Here is a 14,479-nt window from a genome sequence, read left to right on the forward strand (position 1 = left end):
CAGAAGACAAAGGAAGGTAAAATAAAAAAGTGAACCCTCAGTAACAGTCCCCGGGACCCAGCCCCAAACCCCATCTCTGCAATAATAATTAATAAAGGCTGGTTTAAAGTACTACTTCCTTTATGTATAATCCCAAATGATATTCTTCAGGGCTTTTTTTTTTTTTTTTTTTTTTTTACTCAGGATATATTGAGGATACAAAATTAGTTTAGTTTGCTTCTGTTGCAATTCGTCCTAGGTTGACCCCCATTTTGGCTTAAAATGACTGGATTATAATGTTTTTTTATCTTAGAATGTTTATAGCTGTGTCTGAAACCGTTCACTCATTTACTAATCCCTATATAGTAGTGTATGGCGTTTGAGTGCACTATATCTGCAAGGAGTGAACGAAAGTAAGTGAGTGAATTCGGACGCTGACGTTTACACAACGCGTCGGAGAGCTGGAGCTGTCGCAGTAAAGGCTTTGTCACACGTGATAAAACTCCTTTTATCTTACATGTTACTTGCTTTATAAAATAAAATTAACAACAATCATATTGACTATTTTGTATATACCTCTGTGCCAGCTTTGTAGTTTCATCGATTGAAATTGTTAAACTCACGCTCACAGATGACAGGGTCATTGAGCGCTTCAGACGACTGTTATGATTACATTCGAATGACAGATGATCAATGAATATTTTTCAAATCATCCACCAAATTATCATCTATTCCTTACAGTTTAACGAGTTAAAAAACATCGTTTTAATGCCTAAATAATATTTTAATTAAAAAAAAATGAAGGTAAAAAAATTACCTTATTAATATTTCATTTCATTTTAACAAGTCATTTATATATTCTCAATATTTTAATACGTTTTATTCAAGTAATGATTAATAATAATAAAAAATTTAAAAATAAGGATTAAATCAATGTTAAAGCAGAAATAAGATAAGTTGTAAAGTAATCTCTGGTTTAAACTCACTCGCTCCCGGACTTTCATGCGAGCTCAGTCCTCTACGCATTGGATTGTGGGAAATTGTGCTTCAGCAAGTGTACATCGGATGTACGCTCTAGTTCAGAGAGGATTGTGGGTAAAAGTAGTGAACAAATGTAGGGAATGATGTCGTTCACTCAGAATTCGGACACCACTACAAAATGGCCGACACCCTAAATAGTGGATAGGGAGTGATTTCAGACACAGCTTATATCTTTGTGTTTTGTGTTAAAGGAGAACTCCGGTCAATTTTAACATTGAGCTCATTTTTTATTTTTTTTGTAAATTTGACAGAGAACGACAAAAATCGGTGTTGCTTACACCGTGTTATACTCTTTTTAAAATTTCCACCCTGTTGACTTAAATGGGGCACGTTTTAAACCTGCTTTTAGCCTCTTAACATCCTTGATGTGTCATTACAAGTGCACAGCCATGTGAGTGATTCTTTCAGAGTGATCACGGGTGAATCTGACTGCAGTAGATGTGAAAGATATGAATAAAAGTGATGTTAATTCAGCCAGCGCACATACTCTCGACTCTCGACAATCGACTACTGTGGGCTTCGACCGAAAAAAGGAAGTAAATACAGGTATGTGCGCTGGCTACAAATTTACAAAAAAAAATTAGCTCAATGTTAAAATTGACCGGAGTTCTCCTTTAATATCTAATGTTAGCCAAATTCAGGGGTGACATTTATTTATGGCTTGTTTTGATGACATCAGGTCGCCAAAAACAAATCCACAGCAACCAAAGGAGGACATCAACACCATTGAAACAGACATCAGTAACCCGTAAATTTACGATAAAACCTTTTCTTCCCATTTAACCCATAATTTACCCATATACAGTCAGGTCCATAAATATTGGGACATCGACACAATTCTAATCTTTTTGGCTCTAAACACCACCACAATGGATTTGAAATGAAACGAACAAGATGTGCTTTAACTGCAGACTTTCAGCTTTAATTTGAGGGTATTTACATCCAAATCAGGTGAACGGTGTAGGAATTACAACAGTTTGTATATGTGCCTCCCACTTTTTATGGGACCAAAAGTAATGGGAGAGATTAACTATCATAAATCAAACTTTGCAGTCAATTACAGCCTGAAGTCTGGAACGCATAGACATCACCAGATGCTGGGTTTCATCCCTGGTGATGCTCTGCCAGGCCTCTACTGCAACTGTCTTCAGTTCCTGCTTGTTCTTGGGGCATTTTCCCTTCAGTTTTGTCTTCAGCATGCTCAATCAGATTCAGGTCAGGTGATTGACTTGGCCATTGCATAACATTCCACTTCTTCCCCTTAAAAAACTCTTTGGTTGCTTTCGCAGTATGCCTCGGGTCATTGTCCATCTGCACCGTGAAGCGCCGTCCAATGAGTTCTGAAGCATTTGGCTGAATATGAACAGATAATATTGACCGAAACACTTCAGAATTCATCCTGCTGCTTTTGTCAGCAGTCACATCAATAAATACAAGAGAACCAGTTCCATTGGCAGCCATACATGCCCATGCCATGACACTACCACCACCACCATTGGTATGCTTTGGATCATGAGCAGTTCCTTTCCTTCTCCATACTCTTCTCTTCCCATCACTCTGGTACAAGTTTATCTTAGTTTCATCCGTCCAAAGAATGCTTTTCCAGAACTGGTCAGGCTTTTTTAGATGCTTTTTGGCAAAGTCTAATCTGGCCTTTCTGTTCTTGATGCTTATGAATGGTTTGCACCTTGTGGTGAACCCTCTTGCTCTTGTGAGATTGTAGACTTTGACAATGACACGCCTAGCTACTGGAGAGTGTCCTTCACTTGGCTGGATGTTGTGAATGGGTTTTTCTTTACCATGGAGAGGATCCTGCGATCATCTACCACTGTTGTCTTCCGTGGACCTCCAGGCCTTTTTATGTTGCTGAGCTCACCAGTGCATTCTTTTTTCTCAGAATCTTTTTTCTTCTTAAAATCTTTAATAATGAGTGCCTTCAGTATGGCCGAATATGCACAAGCATGGAGCAATACCACAAGGCTACGAGTGTGATATTGCTTTAAAAAATGTACAAAATTTTTTTTTTAATTATTTATTGGTTTAGGGTGGTTGCTAGAGAGCTCTTAGTGGTTGCTAGGGTGCTGAAACTGGTTGCTAGGGTGTGGCTATGAAGATTTTAGGCCATTACTTATTGGTTGCTTGATAATATAAATCCTCTGAGGGAGAGAGAGGGGGAGAGATGCAGGGGTGTCAGGCCCTTTGGAGTCTGTGTGTGTGAAAACGGCAGTTGGGATTCAAATATTTTTAGAACTCCCAATGTAAAGTCAATGGGACTTTTTTGGCCGCTTTTTTGGCCGCTGTAGCTTAGAAAAGTCATAGCACACCTCTCCTCAATGAGCCGGTCGATTTAACACCTCACTCAGGGGTCTGAGACAAACGGTGCGGGGAGAGTTTCGCGCCAAACTTTGTCCAGAATAATAATAATAACTAGAATGTACATTTCCTGAAGAAAATGTGAAGTGGTGCTTGCAGTGGCAAAACTCTCCACTCGGTTGCTAGGGTGTTGTACATGATTGCATACAAGCCAACAACCATGTCTGTACGATGTTGTGGAGCTGAAATATAGCTTCTATATGTTGCAATATGGTTTATATGTGGCTCTAAACGGTTGCTAGGGTGTTCTGGGTGGTTGCTATGGTGTTGCTAGGCGGTTGCTAGGGTGTTCTGGGTGGTTGCTATGGTGTCGCTAGGCGGTTGCTAGGGTAATCTGGGTGGTTGCTAGGGTGTTCTGGGAGGTTGCTAGGGCGTTGCTAGGTGGTTGTTAGGGTGTTCTGGATGGTTTCTAGGCAGTTGCTAGGGTGTTCTGGGTGGTTGCTAGGCGGTTGCTAGGGTGTTCTGGGTGGTCGCTATGGTGTCGCTAGGCGGTTGCTAGGGTAATCTGGGTGGTTGCTAGGGTGTTCTGGGAGGTTGCTAGGGCGTTGCTAGGCGGTTGCTAGGGTGTTCTGGATAGTTGCTAGGCAGTTGCTAGGGTGTTCTGGGTGGTTGCTATGGTGTTGCTAGGTGGTTGCTAGGGTATTCTGGGTGGTTGCTATGGTGTTGCTAGGTTGCTAGGGTATTCTGGGTGGTTGCTAGGGCGTTGCTAGGTGGTTGCTAGGGTATTCTGGGTGGTTGCTATGGTGTTGCTAGGTGATTGCTAGGGTATTCTGGGTGGTTGCTAGGCGGTTGCGAGGTGGTTGCTAGGGTATTCTTGGTGGTTGCTAGGGCGTTGCTAGGGTGTTCTGGGTGGTTGCTAGGGCGTTGCTAGATGGTTGCTAAGGTGTTCTAGGTGGTTGTTATGGTGTTGCTAGGCGGTTGCTAGGGTATTCTGGGTGGTTGCTAGGCGGTTGCTAGGGTATTCTTGGTGGTTGCTAGGGCGTTGCTAGGTGGTTTCTAGGGTGTTTTGGGTGGTTGCTATGGTGTTGCTAGGCAGTTGCTATAGTATTCTGGGTGGATGCTAGGGTGTTCTGGGTGGTTGCTAGGCAGTTGCTAGGTGTTCTGGGGGGTTGCTAGACAGTTGCTAGGGTGTTCTGGGTGGTTGCTACGGTATTTTTGATGGTTACTAGAGCGTTTCTAGACGTTGCTAGGGTGTTCAGGATGGTTGCTAAGGTATTTGTTTTGTTGCTATGGTGTTACTAGGTGGTTGGTAGTTGTCAAAGATGGTTACTATGGAGTTTTTATAGAGTTATTAAAATCTTTAATAACGAGTGCCTTCAGTACGAACTATGGCCGAATAAGCACAAGCATGGAGCAATATCGCAAGGCCACAAGTGTAATATTGCGTTAAAAAATACAAAAAAATTAAAAAACATTTTTTTTTGGTTTTAGGGTGGTTGCTAGGGAGCTCTTAAATCCTCTGAGGGAGAGAGAGAGGGAGAGACGCAGGGGTGTCAGGCCCTTTGGAGTCTGTGTGTGTGAAAACGGCAGTTGGGATTCAAATATTTTTAGAACTCCCAATGTAAAGTCAATGGGGACTTTTTTGGCCGCTTTTTCGTCCGCTGTGCGAACATCGTATACCCGATCGCTTAGAAAAGTCATAGCACACCTCTCCTCAATGAGCCGGTCGATTTGACACCTCACTCAGGGGTCTGTGACAAACGGTGCGGGCCGAGTTACGCGCCAAACTTTGTCCAGAATAATAATAAGAATAAGAATAATAACTAGAATGTACATTTCCTGAAGAAAATGTGAAGTGGTGCTTGCAGTGGCAAAACTCGCCACTCGGTTGCTAAGGTGTTGTACATGATTGCATACGAGCCAACAACCATGTCTGTACGATGTTGTGGAGCTGAAATATGGCTTCGACATGTTGCAATATGGTTGCTAGGTGGCTCTAACTGGTTGCTAGGGTGTGAATACACAGTTACCATGGTGATATTTACAGACTGTTTCACAACTGAAACTAATGAGCCAACCACCATCTCTAAACAATATTCTGATGCAGAGATGTAGGTCTTGTAAAATGGTCGCTAGGGTACTCTGTTTGGTTGCTATGGAGTTGCTTGGCAGCTGCTAATGATGAAACTGCAAAGGCTTCTTGTCAGTATGAATGATATAAACCAAATCCCATCTCTATACGATGTTCTGATGCAGAGATATACGTTTTGCTAAACGGTTGCTATGGTACTCTGTTTGGTTGCTAGGGAGTAGCTTGGCAGCTGCCAATCATGAAACTCCAAAGGCTGCTTGTCAGCATAAATGAAATAATCCAAGTCCCATGCCTCTGTGACATTCAGAATAGAAGATATCCCTCTTTGGAATTTGGTTGCTAGGGTACTCTGTTTGGTTGCTATGGAGTGGCTTGGCAGATGCCAATGATGAAACTGCAAAGGCTTCTTGTCACTATGAATGATATAAACCAACTCCCATGCCTCTGTGACATTCAGAATGGAAGATATCCCTCTAGGATTTTGGTTGCTAAGGTGCTCGACAATGGTTGCTAGGGAGGGGCTAGGAAGAGTTGAGGTGATTCATGATTGGCTGTTTGCTGCCCCAAGTCAAACGAGACCACCCTCAAGTTTCTATGACAATTCAGTCCGGAGATATCCCTTTGAACTCTTTCAATGGAAGTCTATGGGACTTGTTGCTAAGGTGCTCTAAATGGTTGCTAGGGCGTGGCTTGATAGCTTCACAATGATCCTGAGAGACTGATTGGTCGTCTGAGTAAAATGAGCCCACCCCCTTGTCTCTATGACACTGTGATCCAGAGCTAAGTTCATTACAAAATCCCTATGCAATTTACCATAGTAGGAAAAGCATGTGTGTTTCACGGGACATTCCTTCCCCATAGTAAGTCAATGGGGCAACTTTGGGACGCTCCTGCCCCCCAGGGGTGCAACTTTTACCCCATTGTGAGGTATGTTCTTACAGAGCCTGTCAGCCTCTTCAAATGTGGCAAATCACACGTTTCTGCGAAATCCTGGCTCAGAGCTATGAGTGCTCAAAGTTCGTCGCAATGTTAAGTCAATGGAACTTTTTGGGCCGCTTTTTCGCCCCTGGGGTGAACACCGCACCCCCGATGGCTTATAAAAGTCATAGCACACCTCTCCTCAATAAGCCGGTCGATTTGACACCTCATTCATGGGTCTGTGACAAACGGTGCGGGGCGAGTTTCGCGCCAAACTTTGTCCAGAATAATAATAATAATAACTAGAATGTACATTTCCTGAAGAAAATGTGAAATGGTGCTTGCAGTGGCAAAACTCTCCACTCGGTTGCTAGGGTGTTGTACATGATTGCATACGAGCCAACAACCATGTCTGTACAATGTTGTGGAGCTGAAATATAGCTTCTATATGTTGCAATATGGTTTATATGTGGCTCTAAATGGTTGCTAGGGTGTTCTGGGTGGTTGCTAGGGCGTTGCTAGGCAGTTGCTAGAGTGTTCTGGGTGGTTGCTAGGCAGTTGCTAGGGTTTTCATGGTGGTTGCTAGGCAGTTGCTAGGGTGTTCTGGGCGGTTGCTATGGTGTTGCTAAGCAGTTTCTAAGGTGTTCTGGTTGGTTGCTAGGGTGTTGCTAGGTGGTTGCTAGGGTGTTCTGGGTGGTTGCTATGGTGTTGCTAGGCAGTTGCTATGGTATTCTGGGTGGTTGCTAGGGTGTTGCTAGGCAGTTACTAGGGTGTTCTGGCTGGTTGCTAGGCGGTTGCTAGTAAGTTGCTAGGGTATTCTGGGTGGTTGCTAGGGCGTTGCTAGGGTGTTCTGGGTGGTTGCTAGGCAGTTGCTATGGTATTCTGGGTGGTTGCTAGGGCGTTGCTAGGGTGTTCTGGGTGGTTGCTAGGCGGTTGCTAGGCAGTTGCTATGGTATTCTGGGTGGTTGCTAGGCGGTTGCTAGGGTATTTTTGGTGGTTGCTAGGGTGTTCTGGGTGGTTACTAGGGCGTTGCTAGGCAGTTGCTAGGGTGTTCTGGGTGGTTGCTATGGTGTTGCTAGGCGGTTGCTAGGGTGTTCTGGGTGGTTGCTATGGTGTTGCTAGGCGGTTGCTAGGGTATTCTGGGTGGTTGCTAGGGCGTTGCTAGGCAGTTGCTAGGGTGTTCTGGGTGGTTGCTAGGGTGTTCTGGGTGGTTGCTAGGGTGTTGCTAGGGTGTTCTGGGTGGTTGCTAGGCGGTTGCTAGGGTGTTCTGGCTGGTTGCTAGACAGTTGCTAGGTGGTTGCTAGGGTGTACTGGGTGGTTGCTAGGGCATTGCTAGGCGGTTGCTAGGGTATTCTGGGTGGTTGCTAGGGCATTGCTAGGCGGTTGCTAGGGTGTTCTGGGTGGTTGCTAGGCGGTTGCTAGGGTATTCTGGGTGGTTGCTAGGGCGTTGCTAGGCAGCTGCTAGGGTGTTCTGGGTGGTTGCTAGGTGGTTGCTAGGGTGTTCTGGGTGGTTGCTAGGGCGTTGCTAGGGTGTTCTGGGTGGTTGCTAGGCAGTAGCTAGGTGGTTGCTAGGGTGTTGCTAGGCGGTTGCTAGGGTGTTCTGGGTGGTTGCTGTGGCGTTGCTAGGCAGTTGCTAGGGTGTTCTGGGTGGTTGTTATGGTGTTGCTAGGCGGTTGCTAGGGTATTCTGGGTGGTTGCTAGGGCGTTGCTAGGCAGTTGCTAGGGTGTTCTGGGTGGTTGTTATGGTGTTGCTAGGCGGTTGCTAGGGTATTCTGGGTGGTTGCTAGGGCGTTGCTAGGCAGTTGCTAGGTTGTTGTGGGTGGTTGCTAGGCGGTTGCTAGAGGGTTCAGGGTGGTTGCTAGGCAGTTGCTAGGTTGTTGTGGGTGGTTGCTAGGCGGTTGCTAGAGGGTTCAGGGTGGTTGCTAGGCAGTTGCTAGGGTGTTGTGGGTGGTTGGTAGGGTATTTTAGGTGGTTACTAGAGCGTTTCTAGACGTTGCTAGGGTGTTTAGGGTGGTTGCTAAGGTATTTTTGGTAGTTGCTATGGTGTTACTAGGTGGTTGGTAGTTGTCAAAGATGGTTACTATGGAGTTTTTATAGAGTTCTTAAAATCTTTAATAATGACTGCCTTCAGTATGGCACGAGGCCTGCGGCCTCGTGCCTTTGGCCGAATATGCACAAGCATGGAGCAATACCACAAGGCTACAAGTGTGATATTGCTTTAAAAAATGTAAAAAAATTTTTTTTTTAATTATTTATTGGTTTAGGGTGGTTGCTAGGGAGCTCTTAGTGGTTGCTAGGGTGCTGAAACTGGTTGCTAGGGTGTGGCTATGAAGATTTTAGGCCATTACTTATTGGTTGCTTGATAATATAAATCCTCTGAGGGAGAGAGAGGGGGAGAGATGCAGGGGTGTCAGGCCCTTTGGAGTCTGTGTGTGTGAAAACGGCAGTTGGGATTCAAATATTTTTAGAACTCCCAATGTAAAGTCAATGGGACTTTTTTGGCCGCTTTTTTGGCCGCTGTGCGAACATCGTACACCCGATCGCTTAGAAAAGTCATAGCACACCTCTTCTTAATGAGCCGGTCGATTTGACACCTCACTCAGGGGTCTGAGACAAACGGTGCGGGGCGAGTTTCGCGCCAAACTTTTGTGTGGAATAATAAGAAGAACTAGAATGTACATTTCCTGAAGAAAATGTGAAGTGGTGCTTGCAGTGGCAAAATTCGGCACTTGGTTGCTAGGGTGTTGTACATGATCGCATACGAGCCAACAACCATGTCTGTACGCTGTTGTGGAGCTGAAATATGGCTTCTTTATGTTGCAATATGGTTGCTAGGTGGCTGTAAACGGTTGCTAGGGTGTGAATACAAAGTTACCATGGTGAAATTTACAGACTGTTTCCCAACCAAAACAAAAGAGCCAACCCCCATCTCTATATGATGTTCTGATGCAGAGACATGGGTCTTGATAAACGGTTGCTAGGGTCCTCTGTTTGGTTGCCAGGGAGTGACTTGGCAGATACCAATGATGAAACTGCAAAGGCTTCTTGTCACTCTGAATGATATAAACCAACTCCCATGCCTCTATGACTTTCAGAATGGAAGATATCCCTCCTTGGATTTTGGTTGCTAGGGTACTCTGTTTGGTTGCTAGAGAGTGGCTTGGCAGCTGCCAATGATGAAATTCCAAAGGCTTCTTGTCAGTATGAATGATATAAACCAACTCCCATGCCTGTGTGACATTCAGAAAGGAAGATATTCCTCTTTGGAATTTGGTTGCTAGGGTACTCTGTTTGGTTGATATGGAGTTGCTTGGCAGCTGCCAATCATGAAACACCAAAGGCTTCTTGTCAATATGAATGATATAAACCAACTCCCATGCCTCTGTGACAGTCAGAATGGAAGATATCCCTCTCTGGAGTTTGGTTGCTAGGGTCCTCTGTTTGGTTGCTATGGAGTGGCTTGGCAGCTGTTAATGATGAAACTGCATAAGCTTCTTGTCAGTATGAATGAAAATAAACCAACTCCCATCTCTATACGATGTTCTGATGCAGAGATATAGGTCTTGCTAAACGGTTGCTAGGGTACTCTGTTTGGTTGCTAGGGAGTGGCTTGGCAGCTGCCAATGATGAAATTAAAAAGGCTTCTTGTCACTATGAATGATAAAAAACCAACTCCCATGCATCTGTGACATACAGAATGGAAGATATCCCTCTTTGGATTTTTGTTGCTAGGGTACTCTGTTTGGTTGCTAGGGAGTAGCTTGGCAGCTGCCAACCATAAAACTCCAGAGGCTGCTTGTCAGTATGAATGATATAAACCAACTCCCAGCTCTATACGATGTTCTGATACAGAGAAATTCTTTTTGCTAAACGGTTGCTAGGGTACTCTGTTTGGTTGCTAGGGAGTGGCTAGGCAGCTGCCAGTGATGAAACTGCAAAGGCTTCTTGTCACTATGAATGATATAAACCAACTCCCATTTCTTTGTGACATTCAAAATGGAAGATAACCCTCTTTGGATTTTGGTTGCTAGGGTACTCTGTTTGGTTGCTATGGAGTGGCTTGGCAGCTGCCAATAATGAAACTCCAAAGGCTGGTTGTCAGTATGAATGAAACAAACCAACTCCCATGCCTCTGTGACATTCAGAATGGAAGATATCCCTCTTTGCATTTTGGTTGCTAGGGTACTCTGTTTGGTTGCTATGGAGTTGTTTGGCAGCTGCTAATGATGAAACTGTAAAGGGTTATTGTCAGTATGAATGATATAAACCAACTCCCATCTCTATACGATGTTCTGATGCGGAGATATAGGTCTTGCAAAACGGTTGCTAGGGTACTCAAGTTTGGTTGCTATGGAGTTGCTTGTCAGCTGCCAATGATGAAACTGCAAAGGCTTCTTGTCACTATGAATGATATAAACCAACTCCCATGCCTCTGTGACATTCAGAATGGAAGATATCCCTCTTTGGATTTTGGTTGCTAAGGTGTTCGACAATGGTTGCTAGGGAGGGGCTAGGAAGTGTTGAGGTGATTCATGATTGGCTGTTTGCTGCCCCGAGTCAACTGAGACCACCCCCATGTTTCTATGACAATTCAGTCTGGAGATATCCCTTTGATCTCTTTCAATTGAAGTCTATGGGACTTGTTGCTAAGGTGCTCTAAATGGTTGCTAGGGCGTGGCTTGATAGCTTCACAATTATCCTTAGAGACTGACTGGTTGTCTGAGTAAAATGAGCCCGCCCCCTTGTCTCTATGACACTGTGATCCAGAGCTACGTTCAATACAAAATCCCTATGCAATGTGTAGGACGGCCCATTTCATGGGCCGTCCTACACCATTGTAAGTCAATGGGAAACTTTGGGACGCTCCTGCCCCCCAGGGGTGCAACTTTTACCCCATTGTGAGGTATGTTCTTACAGAGCCTGCCAGCCTCTTCAAATGTGGTGACCCACATGTCTGTACGAAATCCTCTCTCAGAGCTACGAGTGGTCAAAGTTCGTTGCAATGTTAAGTCTATGGGACTTTTTTGGCTGCTTTTTTGCCCCCGGGGCAAACATCATACCCCCGATCGCTTATAAAAGTCATAGCACACCTCTCCTCAATGAGCCGGTCGATTTGACACCTCTGTCAGGGGTCTGACACAAACGGTGCGGGGTGAGTTACGCGCCAAACTTTGTCCAGAATAATAATAATAACTAGAATGTACATTTCCTGAAGAAAATGTGAAATGGTGCTTGCAGTGGCAAAACTCTCCACTCGGTTGCTAGGGTGTTGTACATGATTGCATACGAGCCAACAACCATGTCTGTACAATGTTGTGGAGCTGAAATATAGCTTCTATATGTTGCAATATGGTTTATATGTGGCTCTAAATGGTTGCTAGGGTGTTCTGGGTGGTTGCTAGGGCGTTGCTAGGCAGTTGCTAGGGTGTTCTGGGTGGTTGCTAGGCAGTTGCTAGGGTTTTCATGGTGGTTGCTAGGCAGTTGCTAGGGTGTTCTGGGCGGTTGCTATGGTGTTGCTAAGCAGTTTCTAAGGTGTTCTGGTTGGTTGCTAGGGTGTTGCTAGGTGGTTGCTAGGGTGTTCTGGGTGGTTGCTATGGTGTTGCTAGGCAGTTGCTATGGTATTCTGGGTGGTTGCTAGGGTGTTGCTAGGCAGTTGCTAGGGTGTTCTGGCTGGTTGCTAGGCGGTTGCTAGTAAGTTGCTAGGGTATTCTGGGTGGTTGCTAGGGCGTTGCTAGGGTGTTCTGGGTGGTTGCTAGGCGGTTGCTAGGCAGTTGCTATGGTATTCTGGGTGGTTGCTAGGGCGTTGCTAGGGTGTTCTGGGTGGTTGCTAGGCGGTTGCTAGGCAGTTGCTATGGTATTCTGGGTGGTTGCTAGGCGGTTGCTAGGGTATTTTTGGTGGTTGCTAGGGTGTTCTGGGTGGTTACTAGGGCGTTGCTAGGCAGTTGCTAGGGTGTTCTGGGTGGTTGCTATGGTGTTGCTAGGCGGTTGCTAGGGTGTTCTGGGTGGTTGCTATGGTGTTGCTAGGCGGTTGCTAGGGTATTCTGGGTGGTTGCTAGGGCGTTGCTAGGTTGTTCTGGGTGGTTGCTAGGGTGTTCTGGGTGGTTGCTAGGGTGTTGCTAGGGTGTTCTGGGTGGTTGCTAGGCGGTTGCTAGGGTGTTCTGGGTGGTTGCTAGACAGTTGCTAGGTGGTTGCTAGGGTGTACTGGGTGGTTGCTAGGGCATTGCTAGGCGGTTGCTAGGGTATTTTGGGTGGTTGCTAGGGCATTGCTAGGCAGTTGCTAGGGTGTTCTGGGTGGTTGCTAGGCGGTTGCTAGGGTATTCTGGGTGGTTGCTAGGGCGTTGCTAGGCAGTTGCTAGGGTGTTCTGGGTGGTTGCTAGGGCGTTGCTAGGGTGTTCTGGGTGGTTGCTAGGCAGTTGCTAGGTGGTTGCTAGGGTGTTGCTAGGCGGTTGCTAGGGTGTTCTGGGTGGTTGCTGTGGCGTTGCTAGGCAGTTGCTAGGGTGTTCTGGGTGGTTGTTATGGTGTTGCTAGGCGGTTGCTAGGGTATTCTGGGTGGTTGCTAGGGCGTTGCTAGGCAGTTGCTAGGGTGTTCTGGGTGGTTGTTATGGTGTTGCTAGGCGGTTGCTAGGGTATTCTGGGTGGTTGCTAGGGCGTTGCTAGGCAGTTGCTAGGGTGTTCTGGGTGGTTGCTAGGCGGTTGCTAGAGGGTTCAGGGTGGTTGCTAGGCAGTTGCTAGGTTGTTGTGGGTGGTTGCTAGGCGGTTGCTAGAGGGTTCAGGGTGGTTGCTAGGCAGTTGCTAGGGTGTTGTGGGTGGTTGGTAGGGTATTTTAGGTGGTTACTAGAGCGTTTCTAGACGTTGCTAGGGTGTTTAGGGTGGTTGCTAAGGTATTTTTGGTAGTTGCTATGGTGTTACTAGGTGGTTGGTAGTTGTCAAAGATGGTTACTATGGAGTTTTTATAGAGTTCTTAAAATCTTTAATAATGAGTGCCTTCAGTATGGCACGAGGCCTGCGGCCTCGTGCCTTTGGCCGAATATGCACAAGCATGGAGCAATACCACAAGGCTACAAGTGTGATATTGCTTTAAAAAATGTAAAAAAAAATTTTTTAATTATTTATTGGTTTAGGGTGGTTGCTAGGGAGCTCTTAGTGGTTGCTAGGGTGCTGAAACTGGTTGCTAGGGTGTGGCTATGAAGATTTTAGGCCATTACTTATTGGTTGCTTGATAATATAAATCCTCTGAGGGAGAGAGAGGGGGAGAGATGCAGGGGTGTCAGGCCCTTTGGAGTCTGTGTGTGTGAAAACGGCAGTTGGGATTCAAATATTTTTAGAACTCCCAATGTAAAGTCAATGGGACTTTTTTGGCCGCTTTTTTGGCCGCTGTGCGAACATCGTACACCCGATCGCTTAGAAAAGTCATAGCACACCTCTCCTTAATGAGCCGGTCGATTTGACACCTCACTCTGGGGTCTGAGACAAACGGTGCGGGGCGAGTTTCGCGCCAAACTTTTGTGTGGAATAATAAGAAAAACTAGAATGTACATTTCCTGAAGAAAATGTGAAGTGGTGCTTGCAGTGGCAAAACTCGGCACTTGGTTGCTAGGGTGTTGTACATGATTGCATTCGAGCCAACAACCATGTCTGTACAATGTTGTGGAGCTGAAATATGGCTTCTATATGTTGCAATTTGGTTGCTAGGTGGCTCTAAACGGTTGCTAGGGTGTGAAATCAGTTACCATGGTGATAGTTACAGACAGTTTCCCAACCAAAACAAAAGAGCCAACCCCCATCTCTATGTGATGTTCTGATGCAGAGACATGGGTCATGATAAACGGTTGCTAGGGTCCTCTGTTTGGTTGCCAGGGAGTGACTTGGCAGGTGCCAATGATGAAACTCCAAAGGCTGATTGTCAGTATAAATGATTTAAACCAACTCCCATGTAGGGTTGTAACGGTATACCGGTATGACGATTTATCACGATATTGGCATGTACGATTATCATATCGTAAATATTTGCCAATCCACGGTTTTGAAAAAAAAAAAATTAAACCAGATCTCATCTGCGCATATGCAACTTCTTTTCACTTGACTGCTTAGACTCCACCCATACATGTGCGCTCGTTTTCCCCTATGGTTTTCCCC

General features: G+C 45.5%; 1 protein-coding gene across 2 annotated transcripts in view; it reads left to right on the forward strand.

Annotated features, from left to right (window-relative positions):
- Positions 1-14,479, forward strand: part of sult1st6 (sulfotransferase family 1, cytosolic sulfotransferase 6) — a 136,925-nt gene that overhangs the window by 17,977 nt on the left and 104,469 nt on the right. The window lies entirely within an intron of this gene.

This window comes from Scardinius erythrophthalmus, assembly GCF_964197995.2.
Source record: "Scardinius erythrophthalmus genome assembly, chromosome: 18".
Classification (NCBI taxonomy): Eukaryota; Metazoa; Chordata; class Actinopteri; order Cypriniformes; family Leuciscidae; genus Scardinius; species Scardinius erythrophthalmus.